The sequence below is a fragment of the Cygnus atratus genome, chromosome 3, assembly GCF_013377495.2.
Source record: "Cygnus atratus isolate AKBS03 ecotype Queensland, Australia chromosome 3, CAtr_DNAZoo_HiC_assembly, whole genome shotgun sequence".
In the NCBI taxonomy this organism is placed as follows: Eukaryota; Metazoa; Chordata; class Aves; order Anseriformes; family Anatidae; genus Cygnus; species Cygnus atratus.
The window spans coordinates 110,784,549-110,807,882 of record NC_066364.1 but is presented as its reverse complement, the minus strand read 5'-3'; the positions used below and the strand labels follow the sequence as shown (position 1 = coordinate 110,807,882).

At 45.2% G+C, this 23,334-nt stretch overlaps 1 long non-coding RNA gene across 1 annotated transcript; it reads right to left on the bottom strand.

The window, feature by feature from the left end:
- Positions 1-2,045: 2,045 nt before the first annotated feature.
- LOC118251170 (uncharacterized) lies at positions 2,046-3,280 on the bottom strand. Its single transcript, XR_004779682.2, has 2 exons — positions 3,026-3,280; positions 2,046-2,368 (listed from the first exon to the last, which is right to left on the bottom strand). It is a non-coding gene; the product is annotated as an uncharacterized LOC118251170 (long non-coding RNA).
- Positions 3,281-23,334: the final 20,054 nt, after the last annotated feature.

The window sequence follows — 23,334 nt, the reverse complement described above, 5'->3', positions numbered from 1 at the left end:
AATACAGCAACACTTTGAAACTGATAAGTGACTGGGTTTATTCAATAAAAAAGTTTGTGTTTTTGTGGTGAGAAAACAATACCCTGTGATAAGAAGTTTACATCCAGATGGTGGCTGCGTCAGGAAAAGGCGGGGTGATGGTCATGTGCTAAAAGCACTGACTTAGTCTTAAGAAAAAACACAATTTATTTTATTAGCAAAATAATTAAAGGTAGCAGAATTTAGTGTCTTTGTTTCAGTGTAGTAGCAAAATCATTTGATGCTCCCCAAAAAAAGAAAGAAAGAAAAAAGAAAAAGAAGAAGAAAGCCAAGAGAGTTGCAGCCTCAGTGGAAAATCCTGTTTTGGGAACTTTTCAAGGATGTAAAAAGTTGTCTTGAGTTGTTTACTTTTATGGGTAGGAAGTAAAAAGAAGTAAAGTAAGAGTGGAAATGGCCATTCTTACTACAGTTGCAATGCAAGGTCACAGTAAAAATGATACAACTCAGCATTGCTAACTAACTTTTAGAATTTTTATATTTTTTTGGTTTGTTAATTTGGTCACAAAAAGACAGCAAAATGGAAGCTCCATTTATTATCAAGAAAAATCAAGATTTGAACATGGAAAAGTGTGCATATCATGTATGCAGAAGCTCACTTCTGCCTTGCGATGTATATACTTGATCCCATTGATTTCCGTATGTCTGAAGACAGATTGCAGCAAGCAAGGATATCAAAATTACGGTATATTACGTTTAGATACTTCACATTTCTAACTGCTGGTTTTACTGCCAAAGGTTTTGTATGTTTGTTTTCCCTCTTTCCTTTAAAATATAGCAAATAGTAGAAGCTGAGGGAAATGACGGGGAATCATAATGGTTCAAAGGTTCAAATCATCTGTCTTAGCCTCCTCTTTGCACTTTGAATGCCCATTCTCCTTCCCCAGTACTTATTCCTGCATGGTGGCAAGACAGCCTTCAAACATTTCTGTGCTTCTTCTGGCCTCCTGATGCCCACTTCAGGCCTCCAGTCTGAAAAAAGCAGCTTTCCCAATCCCTATTTCCACACATCCGAAGTTGTTTCAGGGCAGACCGATGCTGAAGGTGATGCCCCACTGACTGGCCATGCTCATGATGGATGCAACAACAACTTTTGTGTTCCTGACCCAAACCAACTTCAAATACTGTGCAGTTCTCCTGCGTGGCTCAGGGCAGGCTGCACGCAGGTAAATCTCACATGGGTTTGGGTGCTGTCATTATCTGGATTCAGCGTTTCCAATTCTCTAATAAAAGTGAATGAGAGGCAACTCAGGCTCGCCGTCTGTTTATACGAGCAGTATTAACTTGGCAGTATTATCGATAAGCAGCCATGCTCCCCAAGGAGTGGGACCGCGCCACCGCACCATCAGCTCCCCCAAAACCGGGGAAAAAACACTCAGCCCTCTACTTTTATCCCGCTGACTCCCTCACTTTTCTTCTCCCCAAGCAGCGGGGATAGCTGAAGGAGCCTGTCATCGTTTTATTGCTGTTTCTAATAAACACATATGGTGATGCATATAACAATAACAACAGCAAGTTGCTATTGTTCTGCGCACGGCCATATGTGGGCTGTCCAGCGGCTCAGTGCGGCGCTGCCACGAGCAGCTGCATCGTGAGCGCTCAGGAATGTCGATAGCCCAGAGAGAAAGGAATGACTTTAAGGGCTTCGAGCCTCACAAATAGTGCGTCTGCTTTACATACCGCTGTTGCTAAAACAAATTCTCTAACGTGGCGTGCCAAAAGCATAGACACGGCGTTAGTCACTGCAGAAGTTTATAAGGTGATTAAATTGTTAACAATTGCAATGAGGGGCTTAAAAATTATCTGGGACCCTGCCGGAGGGAGCTTTGCAAACCAAAACAAAATAAATAAATAAATAAATAAATATACATATATATATATATATATGTTTGTACTTATATACGTGTGGCTGCTGGTGTGTATATATTTATACAGTTAGTACTTTATTTTTTAACATCAGAAACTCAGGCACTTGCACATCCAGTACCTCACATAATAAAAACTTCGAGCCCAGCACTAATCCGTATTTATTTTATCCTGTTGTGCAAGGTTGAAAGGCACACGATATACCAATACTTTGTTATTCGTTAGCTCCATTTCCCTCCGGCCTCATACGGCTGTGCCAGAGCTGGATGATGCATACTTGAGCGATGCAGAGGCAGCCCAAACGTGGTGGTTGGGATGCCTTGTGTATATCTGTGTTTCTCACACTCTTTCAGGCGCTTCTTTTCCTGATGCCATATTTACACAGCAACCTGACTGAAAATGAACAGCCCATCTGTACATCTTCATTTTTCCATGAGCGTATTTGCAGCAGAGAGAGAGAGAGAGACTGTGATGGAGAGAAAAGAGACATAAAGCTTAAAAGCAGGCAATATTTTTCAAATTTGGACAAACACAGTCAGGCAACCATATCTTTATTTAAGCACTTGAATAGTTTAACTGATTTTGTTTTTCTTTTTTTTTTTGGTGAGATGCTGAGTACCTACTGTAAATAAGAGAGAGAGAAAATTGTAAGGGATCCAAAAATCAACTACTTGCATATGTCTCCGAGCATGGAACTTGGAAGTCTTATTTAAATATCAAAGTGTGAATGGTTTCGGTCCGTGTTTCTAATGCATGACAGGAAGTCCTTGGCATTACATTCCTGTTGCCTTCACACCCCTCACATGCACACCATTGCTGCACACAAATTACCTGTATAATGGGACATGATTTTAGCAAACCGTAAAGCCACAGGGAGGACTCCCAGTGCACCAGGAGGAACCACATCCACGCATTCACAGAAATTGTACACCGGATCCGGCCGCCAAGAGCCACAACTGTTTTTGCCCAGTAAACGAAACCACAAACATTTGCACACTTAAACATCCCAACAAAAAAGCAAAACCTTTTAGCATCTGCATGACATACTTTTCAATATTGTACACAGTAGCGAGGAAGAAAAAAAGGGGGGGGGGGAAGAAAAAAGAACTTGACTTATATTTACTGCAACTTAGGCGAGTTCTCTCCAATGAGTAAAGCCAAAATGCCTGTACCAATCTTCCCTGAAGTAACAAAGGGGCCGATTTCACCCCCCCGATAGATGTGTATGGCTCTCATTTCCTCCTGGGAGCGGTGGCAGGACTTCAAAACAAGCCTACGCCGAGGCCTGATTTTCAGACGTCCCGAGCATCCCTGGTTCCTGTTGACTTGTAAGCGATGTGCAGCTTGAGGTTTTGCTCGTTCCTCAGATGAAGCTTTCAAAACTCGTGATGTCTCAGCATGAGTCAGTGTTTTATGTAACCCCAGCTTGCATTCCTTCAAACCCCTCCTGAGCTCAGAGTGCTCCGACAGCCAACCTCAAATTCTTCTTCTTTGCAGCTGACAACGTTGTTCCTCCATCAGCGGCACAAGAGGCTCCTCATGCTGTTCCTGAGGTATTCTGAGGCTCGCCTGGACTTTGGAAGCCTGGAGTGCTGCAGGGACCAAGGCTGGAGGAAAGCTGGGCTGGAGATGGGAGCTCCGGATGGGCCATCCCAATGGGAATGGGCTTTCCTGTGCCTGGAGCACAAATGTCCATTTCCAGATTTACTCTGCTGCTTTTTTTCCCTTCCCTGCAGTGGCATCAGTTTTTTCCATGTCCCTGGTAGGAAAAATAAAATAAAATGAAATAAAATAATGGAAAAGTGTTAGTAAGGGAGGACAATAACATGGTGGGTCCTGCTGGCTGTTGGTCCTCCACAAGCACCTCGGGTGGCAGCTTTGTTTCACAGCCCAGCTCACAACGCTGAAGGCAGCATCCGGAGGGATGCAAAATCTTCACCTGTGATGCTTCCTCTGGCAGCTTCCCATGCCCGTTTTTGTGGGGTGTCCTCACTGGCCAGACAAGTCCTCCTCAATCTGTGGGCACCATGCTGTCTCTCTGCATCAATCACAGGAAAAAAGTCAAGTAAAGGGGTTGCCTCCCAGGGCAAGGTGCCACAACCAGCCTCGAGGGAATTTTGTACCAACCGTGGCATGGTGTAACCTAAAACAGCTCTTTCTTTTTTTTTCTTTTTTTTTCAAAAAAATAAAGCACTAGTTGACTGGGGCGATGGCTTGCAGACATTGAGTTGGAGACATTGCCACATTGGAAATGTTTTAAGTCGTGGAAGAGCAGAGTGTGAGGAAACACTGGGATGCTTGATGCAGCCAGTAGGATGTGGGTGGGAGGGATGCAGAAGCCATGGAGATGGCTGAGGCACTGCCCCCCGGGGCTGGTCCTGCCTTCTGTCTTTGCAAGGAGTCAGCACATCCAAACAAAAGGAAGAGCTCAGAAACACGTTTTGGGGTATTTTTCAGGTATTGCTGTCTTTTCATTGTTGTTCAAATGGCTGATTGCTTGTCAAGTGGATGTGCTATGTCAAATTCTGTCCCTAGAAAGATTAAGAAAATACATCACCGAATGATTTTCTAAAATAAGCGTCGCTCCTCTGTCTTACCATTTTTAATCCCGTGTCTGTTGGTCAGTATGTGCATGGATAGGCACTCACTGGCAAAAATACCTCCTGAAGATAAAGTGGTTCCAGACAAGAAACGTCTCAGAGGCAGAAGGAACATGAAGAGCAGGCAGAGGAAAACCCACACCCCATGAGCTGATGCAAGTGCAGCCCAGTAGCACCAAACCAAACAGCCATCTGATGCTCTGGGTGCTGCGACTGTGCCAGCACTGCACAGACCTCGGGTATGGAAACCTCCTCACAGCAAAACAACAGGATATGGCTTTTGCTTGTTGGAAATCATCTTTCTGGGATCACTCCTGGCTGCAAAGCTGGTCCTGGAAGTCAAGCGGACCTGGTGGCCTCTTCACTTCAGATGCAGCTATTGCTTTCAAAGGAAACACTGACATTAGTTATCTCAAAGTGCATACATTTTTAAATGTGTAGGGTCACAGGCAAGTTTTATCATCATGGTGATTGTATAAAGCAAAGAGCATGAACCACACCGTTGGGATCCGGCTGTTGCTCCCTGGCCATCAAGAGGACCAGCAGCTTTCCCGCGCAGGGGGTGTGCACATCCCAGTTCCTCCAGGAAAGAGCTGTGTTCACAGATTTTTTCCCACCTATATCAGTTGGCCATATAAAAGATGTAACCTCTCTATATGTGCATTGCCCGGTTGTAGCATTTCCACCTGCCTCCTGCCTAGCCAGGAGCTAAGGGGTTCACCACAGTTTTTTCCTGGGGAATTTGGGCAATTTGCAGATTTCTTTGCCTATAATCTGCTTTGGCTTTTTTTCACTGTGAATCTCAGACCCAACCCCCTGAGACGTGGTTATGTATCTTTCGTCACAATTATAAAAGAGAACAAAACAAACAGAAACACAATAAGGCTCTTCTTCTTGTTTGTACTTTCTTAAAACTTCCTATCGAGACTTCCTAGTGGTGTTTGTGATTACCCTTTAGCTCAGTGCATTAATAGCCCTGAATGAATTTATTGATGCTAGCTGGAGAAAAAAAAAAAGAAAAAAAAAAAAAGAATGAATCCCCTCGGGATACAAGGTATGTCATGAACTTCCCGAAGTTATTTGCAAATATTTCTGCCAGTATCAATAAATCCCTCAAATTTCAGGATAGGCTACATTAATTACGGGATGGCATTATGTGTTTAAAGGTTGCTGAAAGCTACATCTGTGATCAGTCATGTAACTGTATGTTCACGTGAACTATTTGTTATTTTAATACATAGGCATACATGCGAGCAGCAATAGCATCCATGATGTTTTAATAGGCTTTTATTAGTCGTACTCTCCTTGTAATCTTGTTTTACAGTATGTGCACTCAATGTGTTTGTGTCTATGCTCTTCATGCACACATCACAGGATGCCAAAACATCATTCTGCTTCCTTGTTTCCAACCACTTAGTCAGGCACTTGAATGCTTTCCAAATCTTGTTAAAAACCAGAAATAGCACTATCACTTCTTATTCTTGTTGGGCTGTGCAGAAGGGGGCGGATGGAGAGGGGCCGGTGAAAGCAGCAACGGGGTAGAGGGGAGGCTGCAGGGCTGGGAGGCGAGGGGGTCGCGGTGGGTGAGGTGGGAAGTCCTTCAGTGTGCCCGTGTCCAGACCTGTTGAGGGGATTCATGCTGCCTTGCTGCGAAAATCAGGGCTTGGGGTCTGCTGCCTGGGAGGGAGAAGTGCTGCAAGGTGTTCCTTGTGCAGGTGCTCCGATGTCAGGGCTTTGTGAGCCAGAAGCTCCCTGCCCCAAAATGACAGGGTGTGCATCTGAGCTGAAGTGGATTAGTTATATTTAGATTTTAAGCAGCATCCTGTTTTCTTTTTTTCTTTTTTTTTTTTCTTCTTTTTTTTCTTTTTTCCCCAGGAAAATGTGAGGTAACATTCAAATAAAGTGCCTTTTTTTCTTCTTCCTATTTTTTTTTCTACAACCTTTTTTCTGAAACTAAACTGACCAGAGAGACTCAACCTAATTCAATAAGTGCTATGAATGTGCATTTCTGGTGAGGAAAAAAATTGCTTCTGATAATATTCGAATTATTTCAGTGAGATACAGTCTTCATGGGATTGCGTAATACTGCTGTTCTTGGTTTCTCCAGAGCATGTACTCACTGCTTTGACTTCTTTTTACTGCTTAGATTAGATGCTTTCTGGCCTGTATGCAATGAGATACCAACATTGGTTGAAGATTGGAAGTAGTGCTGTAGTACAAAAACAGCAATATTCATGAGCATTAATTAGCTGGATGCTCACTGCCAGCAAAGTGTTGTTTCCCACGGATTGCTCTCGCAGATGTGGAGTCTCTGATGTCTACCAATGCTGAGCCCATACCACAACCATTTGCATCACAGGAGGTCACCAGATGGGTCTTGCTTTGCTTCCCTGCTTCCAAGAGGTGGGAACACCTTTCCAGACTGATCGCAACGGGCTGACGGGTTTCAAGGCTTGTGCACCCACACACCCATCCATACACACAGAGATAAAAGCCAGCCCCTATAGCCTGAAGAAACCCAGATAAAAATAATGTTGCCTTAGGAAGCTTATGCTATGCATGAGCAAGATGTGACACAGGGGACCGATTAGATTGCAAGGCTTCTACCGCCCGCGACGGTTCAGCATTTCAGATTCAATTAAAGAACTTGCCGAGGAGTCACGGCACAGCCGGGGCTGGCTATCCGTGCTACATCCTAGATTAATTCGTGGTCAGCAATAAAGCTAGTTGAACAGCATTTATCAGATTGTTTATTTGGCATACCCTGCAACGCTCGGAATAACTTATTCTACAATACTTTTTACCTCCCAGCTGTTTGCCCAGATGACAGGGTAGATGCAGGGCTCACTAATATAATTATCACAAGCAGTCCTTTGATGAATCTTAGGAAAATGCTTGCGATACAGCACCAGGTTTCTCAGCAGAGCTGCTTCAAGCAGCCACGTAGCTGGGAGCACACGGCGATGTGCTGAGACTTCTGCTCTAGCCCCGGGGCTGCAGAGAGGGCAAGAAATTGCAGCTTTTTATACCTTGCTAAGGGTAAGGCTGGCTCCATGTAGCGGGCTGGGCCTTCTGGCTGTGCCAAAAGCCAAGGATGTTTGTGAAGCAGCAAGCTTTTCTTCCCATTATCAGCCTGTGCTTGGTGCAGCAAGAATGGCAGACCTGTCATGCAGGCTCATTTTAAATTGCAATTTTGAAATGCAGTGGTGACTTTTTTTTTTCTTTTTTTTTTTTTTTCAGAAGAGCAATGACCCCATTTAGCTCAAGAATGATGCACTCTTAGAAAGTGAAATGTATATGGTAATAGCAATTGTGGGGGAAAATCTCTCTTGCATAAGAAAACCTGATACATAAACACACAATGCAGCATAGGGCACATCTTCGTTTCACGCATGAGAAGTTTGTGCGAATGAAGAAAAGTCCAGGTTTTTCTTCTAGCCCCAAAGAAACATAACCCAGAGTTTATATCAGATGGTTTATGGGAGTTTATTGGAATATCCAACAGGGTTCATGTAGTGTGTCATAAGGTAAAGCCCGTTCATTGGTGATTTACAAGCAATGTGTGCCGGTGTTACTGTAATTTATAGACCACAGATGGTCAGGGGGTGCCCCTGCTGACTTGGAGCTGAATAAGAAGCTGAGCCCTGCGTGTCATCTGCTGCGGGTACCTCCGGCTCACTTCCCCAAATTAGCCCTGATGGAGAGCTGCCTCCCAACCTGGAGGGTCCTGAGTCCTCTGCTGAGAGACTACAGATGATTAAGGGTGGGGGAAAACAAAGCACAAAACCAAACCAAACCAACAACAACAAAAGCATTTTGGAACAGCACTGGAGGAGAATTGCTTTTTACGGTAATAACTTCCCTTACCCAAGGTTCGTACTTCACTTGATGGGTTTTTGCCACCTGTCATATGGAAAAGGGAGAATGTCAACCCCTCTTTCCCCCTTCATAATCTGTTCGAAGACAAACATTTCCTCTCCCCAAATTTACATATATTCATAAATCTCCCTTATAATGGCCTCTAAGATAGCTCCTGTCTTTGTTCTCATGATTTTATGTAATTTTTATTTTTTGTGATTTTTATGTAATTACTTGTAAGACTTTCTTGCACTAAGTTTACCCACGCCTTTGTGTCTTCAAACCTCATTAAATAATTGCCTCGTTACTAGAGCACCTCGTGCTGCTTGCATGGGGCATTGGCTCTCCGTGGAGGCAGGAGGCAGAGGGAGGCCGGGGCTCGCAGCACATCCAGCCCAAACCCTCAGCAGTTATTGTTTTCAGGGGAATCGGGCCCCTTTCGGTTTTCATTCCTCCAGCTGACAAGGCTCATCGCACCGCCTTGTGTTTCTCCCTGACACGCTTTGCCTTGCCGCATGTGGCCTTGTCCTGCCCGCAGAAATGCCACGGAGGCGGCGGGCAGGACATGGCAGCCTTCGGAGGACGTGTGGGATCCGGCCCTGGCTGGGGCCGCCTGCCGCTACAAGGTCATGCGTCTTAAAGGGCATCGATTATGTTTTGTTAAAATGGGCTCTGAACTGGGCTGACCCCTTGCTGGGAGGATGGTTCAACATTTTTTTCTGCACTTCCCACCTGTTGCCAAACACAGCGGCAAATGCCTATGTGTAAACCCATGTCCCAGATCAAAAACAAGTGGCTTCTTTTTTTTTATTATTATTTTTTTATTTCCCAGAGATCAAAGACATAAGAGAATTTGGTGCCTTCTTTAGTTAATAAAAAGAAAAGAAAAAAAAAAAAATGAAAACATTTTTTTTCTTATCAAGAGGAAAAAAAAAACACCCTAAAGACAAAAGAACCAGAAGGGGAGCTGTAATGGAAATAAAATTGACAGCCTCTCAAAACTCAGGTGGCACTTTCCTTTTCCAGTTAATTACAGTTTTAATTACATGGCTTCTTGTGACTCCTTGATACCTAATAAACTAGACTCTGTGGGAAGGCAAAGTTAAGTTTTGCTTGAACTGCAGGTGTAAGGCTCAGCATGAAACATAAATCAACTTCTTAAACATGTTCCCAGGGTGTGTTCAGGCTTTTTCTTCCTATTTGCTTGTAAAAATCACATCTTTTCACCATTGTTGGTAAAAAAAATGATTGGAGCTACAACACCGCAAGTATTAGCTTTGTGTCTTAGGTTGTACAAGTCCCCTTTTAGTAGGGAAAAATGGCTTTTTTTTTTCTTTTTTTCTTCAATCTGATAATTTTTAAAGGAGTGATACATTACCTGCATAGAACCTCTCTCATTATTGTGTTTTTCATGGAGGTATTTAAGATAGGAGGAGAAACTATATTAGCAGCATGAAAGCAAAGGTAGATGGGGCTGTGGAAAATAAGACATTCAGCCCACGGGAGCTGCCTCCTCTGAAGGTTTTGAGCAGAGAGAGCTCTGGTTTGCTCTGTGTGTGTGCTGCCGTGGAAATCTGTGCCCAAGGTAGGCCCAAGTGCAGCGCCGTGTGTTACGCAGGAGCAGGTCCTGTGCTGATGGCCTGCTGCAGCCCAAAGGTGGAGACAAACGTGGTCCTGAAGCTCCACCGGCCTCAGTCATGGGACAGCTGGTGGGGCCACAGGTTGCTTGCAGTCTTCAGCGCCAGCTCCTCGTGGCATGGGCTTGTGTGCCAGCATCAGGCCTGGAGCGCCTTGGTGCTGCAGAGCCCTGAGGCTTTGAGGCCTAAACCGTGGCAGGCCTCAGCCAGACAGCCCAGCCTGCTTAAACACCACCAGTCTGAGCTCCCAAAACTAAATGGGGAAGCCAAGGAAAAAAAAAAAAAAAAAAAAAGCCCAAACCCTGCAGCCAATCGAGAGTTTGCAAGAGGGGAGAAAGAAGAATTCCGCCTGCCTTCCTGACGAAATAGAGTGTCTCACCGTCTTTTTCAATTAGTTTTGGTTTTATTTTTGAAACTGCACAGAGACGCAATTGCAGAGGGGCTTTTTTGGTTTTGTTTTTTTTTCCTCTTGCCACCCCCATAGTTTTTCCAGAGTGGGAAAGGCAGGGCAGAGTTAAGGGAGTTAGGGAAAGGAAAGAGAGTGGGGAAGGAGAGGAACAGGAGTGTAAAAGAGAAAAGAAGCCATAAAATCCCCAGACACGAGTGCCTCTCATTCTAGCACTCCAAGTGGCATGGAGAGCGAGAACAAAGAGGAAAAAAAAATCAAATATCTAAAATGTTTTGATTCACAACAATGAAATGAAGCAAAAGTTTCCAGCTGAAGCAGAGTATGCATTTTGTGTGCTTTGCAGTGCTTTCTGTGAAAGTTTTCAGACAAGGAGAAGGAAATAAGTGTGGGTGTCAGGGTAAGGGCACCAGTTTCCCTCCGTACTGGGCTGCCTGTCCTTGTCCCTGTCCCTAGGGATGCAGAGCCCAGAGGTTTGTTGGGAGTGCCACCCAAACACAAGAGAAGGCCAAGTGAAGAGAGCTTCATGACTGAGAAAGCGCTCTAAGACGCATCCTCCAGTGAGCGCATCCCTGGAGCACGTGCTGGTACCCGCCGGCTCTGCGGAGGGGAGCCTAGCAAGCATCAAACCATACGCCTCTGAAGCATATGGCAATGTGGTCTGAAGTCTTGCAAGGCAGCTCTGACTTGGAAAAGGCTGAAAAGTTTTCAGCCGGGGTTTTATGGTCTGCTGAAACACAAATGACCGTTTTTCATCCAAGAGAGAAAGTTTATCTGGGGGAAGGCGAGCGAGAGGCAGCCACCCTCAGCCAGAGCCGCCCGGTCCCTGCTCCTCCGCCGCGGTAGCGTGGGGAGCGTATTTCTTCCCAAGTTGTCGGCAAGCTGTGTTTTAATAATGGCATAATAGATAGTGCATGAAGGAGCATTAGCCGCAAAAATGATCCTGGTGGGAAGGCAGCTTGGAAGAGGTTTCCCTTCTAAACTTGACACCAGTGTTGGGAACCCCGCACATCTGCACAAGCCTGCCCGAGGACAGAAAGGATCAGGCGAGCAGTGTACAGTGTGAAGAAGCAACACTGGCTTGCAACAAAAACTGGGAAGATCCAAAAGGCATTGAAAAAAAAAATGGCTTGGAAAAAAAAAAAAAGATCCACCAATGTGTTTTACTTACCTGCACAGTTTTATGGCTAAGTGCAAGGTGAAATGCTACATGCCAGGCATCACGGCTTTCTTTGGAGTCACCTGGTTGTTGGTGTTTTTCTTCTAGATTGTGCTCCTGGCATCTCGGAATTAGGAAGAGAAACAGCTTCCAGGATAACGTAACAGAATTCTGACCCAACTGGTGCAGGCAAAGAAATTTCCTAAAAATTGAAAACCCAAGGAGGAATAGCACACCCCAAAGCCCAAAAGCCCTGCCTTTAGGAACTCCTTTAATCCCATGGCTTTGCAGAGGACTTGGTGGCTCATGAGGATCCCACCTCAGGGCCAGAAGAAATCTAGGCTGGAGGAGGTGTCACAGAGATGGCAAAATGCTCTGCAGGACAGTCACATACCCAGCCAGAGAGGACTGCAAGAAGAGCAGACCCTCCCCAAGTGTTCCTATCCACAGTATGCTCTGTAGATCTCCTGGGATCTATTATTTCCTGGTTAAACAAGTACCTCCATTGTTTTAACCAGCTCAGCTTGTTTTTAAGCTGGTCCCTCACAAACTCAGCCCAAGTTCATCTGAACAATCCTGGTTTTTAACTTGTATGGAGAAGGCAACTTAAGATTTACTGGATAGCGATGGTGAGCCTAATGTAATAAAAGTCTGACCCTTCTGATGTGTATGGGCTACTGTATTATAAATATTTAATAAGTTATATGGAAAGAAAAGAACTATAGGGGTTACAGAAATCATATTAAAGCGACTAAGTAAATACAAAGAAGGTTAAAGTGTCTAACTCTATATGGTATAAAGGCTAAAGCAAACCAGATCTCTTTCTAGATACTTTTTCCATGTACAGCAGTAACTGGGCTGCATAAAAATAAGGCAAGTATTTAAAGACAGGAAAAAAAAAAAAAAGGAAGGAAAAAAGAGAGAGATCTAAAGCATTTGGTTGGCATTGATAGCAATCGTTTCAAAAAGCCCTGGAACATTTAAAGAGAATTAGAAGGGATTTTGCTGGAATCAAAGGGGGAGTACTTTCCAGGGCTGGGTACGTATTTGGGTATCTACAAGCTGACTACATCAGAACGAGCAGAACAGCCTTGATCATCCAGGACTTTAAAATCAGAAGAAAAAGGGTTTCCTGTTTGGGCTCTTTTTTCTCACTCACACATCTCATGGCTTTCATTCTTCTGCCTGCTCGATGGTAAAGTAACATTTATTTTGGCACAGAAGCTTGCAGAGCGCTTTGAAAGGCCCGCCGGGTCGAGCAGCTACAGCGCACAGCGAGCCTGCCGGGGTGAGCAAACCTGGAAATATTTAGGTTTACCTTGGGAATCACTCTGGGGGGCTTTTTTATTATTTTTTTTTCATCCTAACCTAGGTTTTGTTTTTAAAGAAGAAGTGGGTACCTCCCTGCGTGGCTGCAATACCCGCCGGGATGCAGACACACTGCTGGCTTGCCGCCTCGCCAGCCCGCCATTCCCACTGTGATGCCAGCCCCATCACCAGCTTTCTGCCGCACTGGCCAAAATCCTTCCTGGCATTTGAGCAAGGATTTTGCCGGTGCAGTCGAGTCACCCTCGCTGTCACCAGCAGGGAGAGGGCAACCGAGCCCACCGAGAGGGCTGCCCTCTCCTCCACTGGGGAGCTGGGATGGTGCCCACACAACAGGGTGCGCTGCTCAAGCGCCCTTTGCCCCGGGCATGTTTCTATTTGAAAAGAAAAAAAAAAAAACCACAAGGCTATGGAGGGGAGTGAAGCAAGTTCAAACCAGCTGGAGGTCCCACCGCTGCCAAGAGGGGCATCTCCTCCCTGTGATCCCTCAGTGGGGTGGAAGAGCTCACCGGGCCCCTAGGAACCAGGTTGCCTTGGAAAGCTTGCTGAAAATTCCCATTTTTATTATTATTATCATTTTTTTTCCTATATTTTTTTCCCCTGGGAAAGGCAATGGGCTTGGCCGGCAGGAGGTCCAGGAGCAAGCAGGGGAGAGGGGACGGTGGCAGAGGGCAGCGGGAGGCAGAGCCTCCCGTCCGGCCAGGGCTCGCATTGGTGCAGCTTCTCCCCACCAGCCCCCGCCCCACTCCTCCCACTGCCAGCAATGCAGGGGACGGAGGAGATCAATCACGGGTGGGGAGAGTTCATTGCAATGGGTTCACGTCTTTGTTTTTCCCTTAAGCCCCAACATATGTTAGATATAGAAATTTTAAGGCAGAAAGTGTGCGGAGAGCGTGAAGCAGACGTACAGCAGATCCAACAAGAAAATGCAAAAACGAGTAGGCATTGCAATCATCCCCCCCTTTCTATTGTCTCTGTGCTGTCAAGATTAGTGAACAAGCCTACAAGAGACTTTCTTTGCGCAAGGAAAACCTGAGCTGGTTTTAGGTCTGGGAATGCATTTTCTTATAATTTCTTCTAATGATGTTTATAAGCACAGGATACACAACACCCAGGAAATTTACCTTTGAATCACGTTGTGGATTCCCACCGTGACCCATGGAAGAGGTGACATTCCTGCATGGGCTCTGGTGGGGCTGGGGGTAGCATCAGTGAGCAGTTTTGGGGGCTTTGTTGTGGCTTTGGGGGCATCAGTGTTGCAGTTTCCCTGCCCATGGTCCCATGAGGATGTTTCATCCCTGCTGTGCAGACCAGAAGCGAGGTTTATTGAGAAGGAGGGTGGGAAAAGTCACCTCCCGTGCTGGCAAACAACAGTCAGTGCAAAGAAGGCTGTGATTCACCTATTAAAATATGCACTTTTTTCACTGATGACCTTTTTCTTTGTCTTTTTGCAGTATTTTCCCTGCTACAGCTATCATCCTAAATAACACCAGCCCATCGTGCTACTACCAGCGGCAGAGGCTTTACAGTGCAATGGAGAACTATTCTGAAGGTACAAATCACTTGACCTAAGGAATCTCCCTGGAGTGTCAGTGCTATGCGCTGCATTTTCACTCTGCTAAAGCCTTTATTTAGCACATGCTAAAGAACATTTAACATTTAAAGATCCCCTCTGCACATCATCCAAATGTCTCCATCCTTTGCTTTTAGATTAATATGTCTTCTGTGAAAACGAGGTAATTGATTGCAGAGCCATATTGTTTACAAATGAAGTGTTGTTCATGTATTGACCTTTCATTTCTATAGCTCAATACTAGTTCTTGTACAGTGTTTGTAATTAGTGAAATAGTAACAGAATTAGAAGAAAGATGTGGGGGAAGGATCTTATGTGGATGTTGTTAATGAGAAGAAACTTTAAGATGAGTTACACATTTAAAACTGCAAAATTTTGTGTTTGGCCAGCTTCTAGGTCCCAAATCTCTGTTTGGGAAGGAAAAAGAATATCCATCTGCTCCCAAGGGGAATCACAGGGGATGGGGCTGATCGCTAGGCACAAGTGTGTGCCTGCCCTTCACCCCATCCTGCAGCCCTTCTGCGCCGCAGGACTCGGGGCAGCCCAGCCACCCTGGGGAGCAACGGGCAAAACCCATGTTAATGTTTCAGGGTAATCAGCACCAGCAAAGGCAGGGGACTCGGGCATGTATGGAAATAAAGGTCCCCAAATCAGTGTATATGGAGCAATGGATGCTGCTGTCAAAGATGCTTCTCATGAGAGCCACTCACAGGCTTGGAAAAACTTGGGATTTTGAGAATAAACAGGAAAAACTATCCTTCTGTGAGTCTGATGCAGTCCTTGTGTGAAGGCCATGGCCTGTTTGCATCTGGTTTTAGTGTGACCTCTTCAACGAGTGACTGCTTCCAGTGAATGTGCTCTTCCCAAATTTCTGTGGGGAGGAGGCATACGGGGGGCAGCCTCTGACCCTGCCTGGGGAACGTGGCTGCTCCAGGGGAGAGACACTCACTGTACGCAGGCAACATAAACCATGGCGATGGTTTAATTGCTACTAATGCAAACAGACAAACAAACAAACAAACAAATCTAAATTTGGCTGGACCTTGTGCTTCTATTAAAACACCAAGCAGGCAGAACAGGCAGAACTGACCGGAATTTGAGCCCTCTGCTTTTCCCTGGGAGGGTGAAGGAGGGCTTCCCAATGGGACTTCAAACCCAGGAACATAAATATCTGTAAGAAAAAGTATTCAGTATCTCAGTAACAAAGACGTTAGTTAATAGCCTTACAGCTATAAAGGAACTATTGCAACTGTAGAAGAGGTTTTATTGTATGTATTACTATTAATGCAACAGAAATGTATTAGGAATGTCTGTCATTGCAAGTCTGGAGAAAAATATTAGGCTTGGATAAGGTCATAGAGGAAAAACAGAGGAATATAATAGATATAAGGCTGTGGAGGTGTTTCCAGCATCCTATGGATGTGGACAAATAGGACATGGCATTCTTCAGAGCGTCTCTTTCAGAGAAGAATTTTGTCCCAGTAGACGTGGGCTCAAGTGCAACATCCACTGAACCTACAAAAAATTACAAAACAAAAAACAAATCAGCAACCTTCACTGTTCTTTAGGGAATGCAAACATACTGCTTTGGTGGCTGTGTTATTTGCAGCACACACTGCAACTGAGATATCTCCACTTCCATCTTCTTGCTAAGGGGCCAGTCCCATTCCCCTCAAACAACTGGCATCCTCTGGCCCCACAGAAATGCCAGCAGTGATGTTCTGGTCTTACTGAACAGCCATTCTTATTAAATGACACTGCAAGGAGCAAAATTTCAATACAGCAGAAACAATTATGCTATTTATGGTTGATCTTCCTTGCAAGCTAAATTGTATGTGTAGGGCACACAGCAAGTGTATAATGCTGCAGGAGGTGGCAGCAAGCTCAGCACTCTCAGTGCTGATCCCCCTCTTATGGGATGTCCCCATGACTGCACAGAAAAGTCCTTAAAGGGGTCCTGGCCATCCCAAAGGACCAGCTTTTAGCCTTCTGCACACACTCATCATGACCAAAACAAGGAGACCAGGGAGCTGCTGCTTGAGCACAAAGTCCCCCATACACGTGGGCGGCTGGGCTGCACGGGGCACACAGACCCTCAGAAGTAGACCCAACAAGGAGCACGCTGGCTACCTGGGATTTTATAAATCTTTCAGCTATCAGTCTTTCTGAGCTCCAAATGCAAAATCCAGCAGCCCAGGATATCATGTGGATTTATGAGCTGGGATTTATGAACTGGTCTGGATAAAATAAGAACTGCCTTGACATTTTTTTTTGAGGTTTGAGGAAAAGAAACAATAAAAACCAAAGACCTGATTTCCAACCCCCCCCTTTTCAAAGCATGTTTATAGAAATGTGTGCACTTGTAGATGTATATATTCAATTATTTTGATCTCTCTTTCTACCTGTGTGCTCTTGGTCCCTGCTGGGGCTGATCTTGCAGGGCTTCCTGCCTGGCATGGGGAGGAGGAAGTGGCACACATCTTCCAAAAAAAACATGGTCTCGAGCCATTCCCAGCCTGCTTCTGGGTTGGGAAAGGTGCCATAAGGGCTCTGTGAGATTTCTGAATGTCTGCAAATAGTAGGATAGCTCCCCAAAATGACGCTGTTGCAGCGCTCACCATGCCATTTTCTTTCATCATTTTTTTCCTTAGGTTATTTTGCAGCCCTAGGGTTTTGGGTTTTGTTGTTGTTGTTTTATATTTGTGGTGAGCTCTGTTTTTAGGTGTGCATGTGTATATAATGTGCATACATATGTGTGCATGTGTACACTTGCATATATATATTAGTGTATATGTGTGCACTCACACCTATGATTCAGCATCAGTATATACACAGATGCACACATATACTTATGTACGTGTATACATCTACATGTATATACAGAAGCACAAATGTGTATGTGCACAAGCATACATGTATGTATGTAGTTGCACGCTTGTTTATTCCTCTATAACAATGCGCACAAGCATACACATTTATGAACAAGTATTATGGATGGTTTGTGTATTAACTCTTTGATTAGAAACCAATACAAACTATCACTTTTTATTAATACTATTGAACCGCATGTACTTTACATGAGCTTTACAAGCCCATCCCAAAGGACTTTCTATCCTTATCTGTATCTCATGACCTTCGTTTCAATTTGTCTTATCTTAAAAACAACAATGAAAAAGAAAAGACAGCATTTACCTGGGTCAAGAGGAAAACTGCCAGATACATTTTTGGCATCTCTTCTGGTTGATCCTTTCGTACCTCTGCCCACATTTTCCAGGTGGATTTCTTTCCATGATCCTTGAGTTATCTCTTTATTTTATGGATAAATGTACCTCTTAGGAAAAGAAGACATATATAAACATATAAAACGTATAAAACATATATAAACATAGACATATGTAAATACATATATATGTCTACATACATATATACACACATATATATCTACATACATACCTACACATACACACATGGCCAATGCCAAGGATGCTGTTTGACCTCCACATGAAACCTCCTCGTGCTGATGACTGTTTCCCAAGGCTTCTGCCAGCCTTCTAGGAAGAAAAGCATGGGCTTAGCTAATTCTCCGGGCTGAACGGGGAGACAAGCCCAGAGAGGGTGGTGTGAAGGAGGATGCTCTGGGCCCTTCTTCTGGTGGTGCCTCAGCTGCACAGAGGATGCGACACAAGCACTAGGGGATGGGGATGATGCTCCAGAGAAGCTGAATTTTGCTCTGCACAAGAAGACCAAGCTTCCAGGTCACCTCTGGTGCCTGGATAACCTCAAGTGGAGGCACTTGCCCCGGCCAGGGAGCTCAAGCCAAACAACCAAACAATAGCTGGCAGCAACCTCCCAGCCCCAAACCCATGGACCACAGCCTGGAAATGCAGCAGGCTCAGTCAAGAAAATGTAAGCAGGTTGCAAGGAGCCAGTAAGGGCTTAGTGGCTGAACCAGCCTCTTCGGCGGAGAGCAAAAAAGGGTTTTCTTAATGGCCTAGTGCTGGTGGTGATTTGGCTTGCTTTGCTGGAATAGCCCTTGTGGGTCTGAAGCAAAAGGTTGTGCTTTGTCTTTAATTACCACATATTCAGACTGCTTTTTCAGCATGGCTCACATCCCACGAATAATTTGATTTGGAGATTTTGTTTTCAATGAAATAGAGGAGTCCACATCTAATCTGAGAACTCTTATTTAAAAAACTGTACACATACACACGTCTTTTAAAATTACTGTTATTCAATGTGGATCCCCCGATTGCCACCTTTTAGAGCCCAGGAAGGCCATGGCGAGCCCCAGGCTCAGGGTGAGGAGCCAGCAGACCGCTTACCACATCGGGATGTCCCAACCTCAGCTTCGGTCATGGAAGTTCCCTGTGAGTTTAATGAGATTTAACAAACCAGGAGGGTGGCAATGGTTGGGAATATGTGTTCTGGTTTCCACACCACTGAACCCTCAGCCACCTAAAGCCTCCAAATGGGTGGCGCAGCCACCAGCATCTCTCCTCGGCTGCTTTGTGCTGGTACCACATCTCCCACTGCCCACTCCTAGTGCGATCGCGTCCTCTGGCTTGGTCTCAACGTTTGAAATTCTCTCACCATCCGAGGGTGAGGGAGGGGGCTCCCGTGCAAGGCACTGAGTGCCTGGAGCCCGCTAAGTTCAAAGGCACCCTCCCGCCCACCCCAAGGATAGATGAAGCTGGCCCGGGGATGGCTGGAGGCCACACAGACAGGAAGGTATGTAGCAATCCATTTATCACTTTGCAAATATTAGTGCTGCTCGCATTTGCTGCGGCAATATTTCTTCTTGGAAATTGGTGAAGTGAGTAATAACAATGTTATTTATTCTAAGACCTTGGAGCTGAGAAGCAATAACAGGGGGACTGTTCCCTTGAAAGCTTCTGAGGTGCTGGAAATAAAATGGGGGGGGGGAGATAGACCAACAAAGGGCTGGGGGAGAGAAAGGCACATTATAAAGCCATAGAAATCTTGGGTTTAATTTTGTTGCCCCAAAGGTAATAAAATGCATTTTGTAATGATTTATACACAAACAAGGAGGGGGGAACAGCGGCTGGCATTTTGAGCGTCCTGATGGACGTGCCTCCTGCACCACGGGGCGGCCACCTCGCCCTCGCCTCTCCTCGCTTTTTTTCTCCTTTCCCCCGTTTTTTTTTTTTGTTTCTTTCCCCCTCTCTGCATTGCTTATCTGAATATATAGGGCTGCCCTTTGCTCAGATTTATGGGTTGGGGCAGCGCTATGTGTATTTACAGTCTCCTGACCTGAAGACCTACAGCTGAACAAGAGAAGGAGGAAACCAGGGCCCGTTCCATAAACAGAGACAGATACGGGGGGGAGGCAGGAGGAACTGCCAGCACTTAACATTTTTAACTATTTGGCCAAGCGAAGGAATTAGTGATTAGATTAGAGCCCAAGAAAAATGAGAAGTGGGGTTAAAGATTTGGCGGGGAGAGGGCTGGGTCCGGCCGGGGTCTGGCACGGGAGAAATGCAAAGTTGGAGGGGTTTTGCAAAAGGTTTTCCGTTAAAAGTTAGAGGGGTTTAATAGAAGGCTTTCTGGGGCCAAAAGGCATAGGGATGAAAGAGAATCTCCAAACCATCTTAATCAGAGCTGTGCTTTCCTTGGGCAGAGCCGCATAACTTTTAAAGCGCAATTAGGTTGCGAGAAGGTAGATTACTTAGTCTGTGTTTATTCAGGTACTAATTGCCTCAGATTAAGTAAAAGTTTGAAAGCCTTGCTTGATGGTAATAAATATTTCTTACGTCCATGTCTATCGGGTGGTTTGCAAGCAGAAATTCGGTTCAGATGAGACATATTTCAACGGGCCCCGAGAATTACTTGACTTCTCTGATGTGAAAAGCAGCAAAAGTGGCAACAACCTGGAAAATAAATAAATGAAACGCAACATACGTAGGGGTCACAATATAGCATAAGTATATCAACATGATGAACAGCTTTGATGAAAATGGTAAACAAAACCACCCTCTCTTCCTGTGGCTTGTTTTACATTGCAATAAACCACTGACTCTATAACCTATCAGAACATGCTGAGATTTTATGCATCATTTCCAACTACTATTTGAACATTTGGTTTAGAGTAGTCATGAACTATAATTAATGGTATTTTTTTTTCCCTGATAAAAAGCGCACTTTATTGTAGTTTATTACCTGTTGGTCCAAAGCTCCATAGGTGACGTAAATTCATTGTGGGTTTTAGGACGGGGATAGAGCAGGGGGCTTCTGCACAGGATGATGATGAATCCACATTCACCATCTGTGATCAAATGCAGAAGTTTTGCCTGGGCTTCACTGCCTGTGATGCCCCATCCAATGTGCACATATTGCTGCTCATTCCAAAGCCCGTTGGAAAACAGAAGATGCGAGAGGAATTTAACCCCAGTGCTGTTGCTATTGTCTGGTAGGACACTTCTATTATCATTTCTTTTAGCTATACCACGTGCCTGAGCTTAGACCATGGGCATCACACACTGGCATCCTTTCTCTTACAGAGGAAGACCCCCCCAGAAAAAGGGGGGTGCTGCTGTCATCATCCCTGTGGTCCCTGCCCAGCTCCAGGTGCCAGCCCAGTGCTTCGCTCGTACGAGTGAGCTGGTAGCACCGGGCCACCGGGCGCAGCCTGCCAGGAGGAGAGGGGAAAAAAACACCCAGGCACCACAAAGAACATTGAGATGAATGGCTCTATTTTATGAGCCATAAAAGTTTTATTCATCTTGACACCGAAACAGGTTTAGGCAGCGAGCTGACACGCCTTAAATAAATAAGTGGAATTAATTCCCCAGCTCTTGAAACAATAGCGGCGTGCATGTCACGCCGAGAGCTGCCCCATTGTTTCCCATGGCTGCGCGATATTGATATTATTTGTGTTTTTCCGTGCGGCTTCCTCTGGGGCCTGGTTGATCCACTTCAGATTCTTCCCCTGTTTTATTAGAGGTTGAAAAAGGTTCAGGACCTGGTTGTACTGCTGCTCCCACCGACAGCTCAGGAACCAGTTTGGCGTCTGGTTTGTCTGTTGTTTTACTGCTGACCTTCAGCTCAACTTTCCCCCCTGACCCCAGGAGGCATCTATCATGACAAGAGGCTGTTTAACACAAATGGTGCCCATTTATAGGGGAAGAGAGTCAGAAGATTTCCTTTTTATGAAGAATTTGGTTTTTCACCCCTCTTTTCTCAGTCACCACAGGTGAAATCCCTCCCAGCAGCTGGCTTATGAAATAATGCGAGGGGAGGCCGTAATGAGCTGAAAGCACCCTCAGCTGGAGATAAATATATGCAAATGAGATGCACAAACAAAGGAGCCTGGACAGAGAAATATCTGCAATTCCAGCAAAATGCTGCCTGCAGCTAGAAGATGAACAGCTTTGATAAAATGGTAACAAAAAGCACCTTTTTATCCTCCAGCTTGTTTTACATTGCAATAGACCATTGTTATTGTAACCCAGCGGAGCATGCAGAGGCTTTTCTGCGCCGGTTCAAAAAAACCTGTTTAAACATTTGTTTTTAAGGCATTCAGGGGCGATGATCAATGCGCTGTTTTGTTTTTTTGCCGGCTGGGGGTATTTTTTCTAGGCTCGCTTTTGCTGGGGCGGGCGTTCTGGGGGCGTCGGGGGCCGTTCCCTGCCGCTGCTCCCGCCGTTATCCCGTTACCTGTTGGGCTCTCCGTGGGCGGCTTTGGTCGCGCCGGCTCGCATCGAGGTGCGCCGCCAAAAATTTGGAGTTTGTGTCCGGCACCGCGCAGGGAAGCCGCGAGCAGCGAGAGGCAGTGCGGGGATGGGGGGGGGCGGAAAAATCCAGGCATGAGCATTCCCGAAGCAGCACCCAAACAGGCAGCTTTAATGAGAGCAATCAAGCCTCCGAGCTAATTCAGAGACAGCCATCTAACACGTTGATTTTAATAAGCTTTTAAAAAGGCAATCGCTAACTTTTTAAAGTCTCTCTTATTAATTTAATTGTTTGGGGTTCATACATTGCCAAAACAAACACAGCCACTAAAATATGGTTTCGATATGCAGAAGTAGCATATCTAGACAATGTTTTAAATTAGCCCTGTATTTTGGGGGCTGGAGGGGGGAAGGAGAGCGAGAGGCTGACTTCAGATGACTTAAAGACATTTTCTGAGCAGGGTTGGTCACGTCAAAATAATACCTTGATATTCTCGCCTCTGCCTTTATGAATCCCCCAACATATCCGTAAGGATGCCTGTTTACCTATAGGTTTCTTTAGAAATTAAGCCCAAATCCCATACCATATGCAGTTTACTTGCTAAAATGCAGAGGAGAGAAAGGCACAGAAAAGACAGTGCAGCAATACCATTTAACTTCTAACCTTACGATATCATTAAATAAATCTTTATGAATTTATAAAAGCAGCATAAACACCATAAAGTTTAGACAGCCCTTTCCTCGAGGCACCAACCACAATTTTTAGATCTGGCAAGAAGAAAAATAGACTTACCTTTTAAGAAAAAAAAAAAAAAAAATCCACCTCTTACTACGTTATACGGCTTTGGCACTTACAGATGTTAGAGTAGACAAGTGTCGGATTTCCCGATGTCAAGCAGATTTCCTAATTTTTCATAGGCTTCTCCTGTTGCATTTTTGGGGCCAGATTCAAGAGTAATCAATTTAATTTGCGTGGCTATGCACCGGCGATGGGGCTACGCGCACACGTAGGCTCTCGTGACCCCTGGAAGCCGACGGGCAGCTCTCCGCTGGGAGCCCGGGGTGCCCCAGGCGCAGGGTTTCAAGAGTTAATGGAAACTTGGTGAGGGCAGGGAGCCTTTCTTTTTGCAGCCCAGGTTTGCAGCAGCATAATTATGTTCAACTGCTGTTGTTTGAAAAGGGCAA